This window comes from Bison bison, unplaced genomic scaffold (assembly GCF_000754665.1).
Source record: "Bison bison bison isolate TAMUID 2011002044 unplaced genomic scaffold, Bison_UMD1.0 scf7180017864238, whole genome shotgun sequence".
In the NCBI taxonomy this organism is placed as follows: Eukaryota; Metazoa; Chordata; class Mammalia; order Artiodactyla; family Bovidae; genus Bison; species Bison bison.
In genome coordinates, this window is record NW_011494810.1 from 104,399 (window position 1) to 106,762 (window position 2,364).

At 42.3% G+C, this 2,364-nt stretch overlaps 1 pseudogene; it reads right to left on the minus strand.

Moving 5' to 3' along the window:
• LOC104993372 overlaps positions 1-1,754 on the minus strand; it is a 4,473-nt pseudogene extending 2,719 nt beyond the window's left edge.
• Positions 1,755-2,364: the final 610 nt, after the last annotated feature.

Sequence of the window (2,364 nt, forward strand, 5' to 3'; positions counted from 1 at the left end):
GGTTCACATATTGCTGAAGCCTGGCTTGGAGAATTTTGAGCATTACTTTACTAGCGTGTGAGATGAGTGCAATTGTGCGGTCATTTGAGCATTCTTTGGCATTGCCTTTCATTGGGATTGGAATGAAAACTGACCTTTTCCAGTCCCGTGGACACTGCTGAGTTTTCCAAATTTGCTGGCATATTGACTGCAGCACTTTCACAGCATCATCTTTCAGGATTTGAAATAGCTCCACTGGAATTCCATCACCTCCACTAGCTTTGTTCGTAGTGATGCTTTCTAAGGCCCACTTGACTTCACATTCCAGGATGTCTGGCTCTAGGTCAGTGATCACACCAACGTGATTATCTTGGTCGGAAAGATTTTTTTTTGTTCAGTTCTTCTGTGTATTCTTGCCACCTCTTCTTAATATCTTCTGCTTTTGTTAGGTTCATCCCATTTCTGTCCTTTATCGAGCCCATCTTTGCATGAAATGTTCCCTTGGTACTTCTAATTTTCTTGAAGAGATCTCTAGTCTTTCTCATTCTGTTGTTTTCCTCTATTGCTTTGCATTGATCGCAACATTCAGAAAACTAAGATCATGGTATCCAGTCCCATCACTTCATGGCAAATAGATGGGAAATAGATGGCAAATAGATGGAAAGTTTTTTCCCCCCACAGACAGAAATCTAAAGTGTTAAATCCTATAGTGTATCCAGACTGCTGTTTATGATTGAGTATGTTGAGTACTGGGCTTCCTTGGTTACTCAGCGGTAAAGAATTAGCTTGCAATGCAGGAGTCTCAGGAGACACAGGTTCAATACCTGGGTTGGGGAGATCCCCTGGAGTAGGGCATGGCAACCCACTCCACTATTCTTGCCAGGAGAATCCCATGGACAGAGGAGGTTTGTGGAATACAGTCCATAGGGTCGCAAAGAGTCAGATGCTACTGAAGTGACTAAGCACGCTTGCAAATGTTGTATACTGCACAGTACTTTTTCTATGGCTGTGCACAGGGTCTGAAGTACACCATTCATTGCATGGTCCAAGCAGGTCAGTGGCTTCCTCAGAATTAGGGCATGGGAGAGGCTTTTTTTTTTTAAGCAAAAAGATAATGAAGATATAAGGAGTCAGAGTAAAGAAGAGAAAATTCAGAAGGAAAACTGCAGAGTAGATAAGATGAACCATTTCTACCAATTGGAGGTCACCACATACCAGTTGCAACATGAAGGCAGTGTCACAAAAAAAAGTGATCCATGATATTGGGACCACAGAATGGTAATTTTATAGTTGCAATGGAAGGCAATAGATTATACAATAATACAATAATCTAGTTATACAATAATCCTCTCACCCAAGAGGCTATGATCATCTTCAGGGAAACCTGGATTCTCATAATGGTTAGGTATCTCAAAGGGATACTGATGACAACATAGTGGTCAAATACCAAGATGAAGAACTCTACTGTCCCAAAGAGAAAACAGAAGAAAGACTGAGTGATTCAGCCTTCAAAAATATGGTGTTTATTTGTGAAATTGTAACGGCCAACATCTTAGGTGTTCACAGAAGTGAGCATGATTTCTAAAAGTGAGATGTGTGCAAGGAACAAATACATGGGTAACTGAAGGCAGTTATAACTCCACACCAGTAGGATGATCATAGAATTACTTAAAACTGTCACATACACAGGCAGGAATGTAAAGAAGAGCAAGATCTTCATGCCCCAGGTACTGTGAAAACCAAGGATGATGAATTTCATCAAGTTGTAGTTTCATTGTTAAAGGTCATTGCCCAGTGAAAACATTATCTGCAGAAAAGAAAAACAATACTGCCTCTAGACCATTTTCTTCCAGGTTTAGAAAGACTTTTAGCTTCAATGGTTAGTGTTGACACAAGGTTCAGTTCAGTTCAGTTCAGTTGCTGAGTCGTGTCCGACTCTTTGCGAACCCATGAATCGCAGCATGCCAGGCCTCCCTGTCCATCATCAACTCCAGTTCACCCAGACTCACGTCCATCGAGTCAGTGATACCATCCAGCCATCTCATCCTCTGTCATCCCCTTCTCCTCCTGCCCCCAGTCCCTCCAGGCATCAGAGTCTTTTCCATGGAGTCAACTCTTCGCATGAGGTACCCAAAGTATTGGAGTTTCAGCTTTAGCATCATTCCTTCCAAAGAAATCCCAGGGCTGATCTCCTTCACAATGGACTGGTTGGATCTCCTTGCAGTCCAAGGGACTCTTAAGAGTCTTCTTCAACACCACAGTTCAAAAGCATCAATTCTTCGGTGCTCAGCCTTCTTCACAATCCAACTCTCACATCCATACATGACCACAGGAAAAACCGTAGCCTTGACTGGATGAACCTTTGTTGGCAAAGGAATGTCTCTG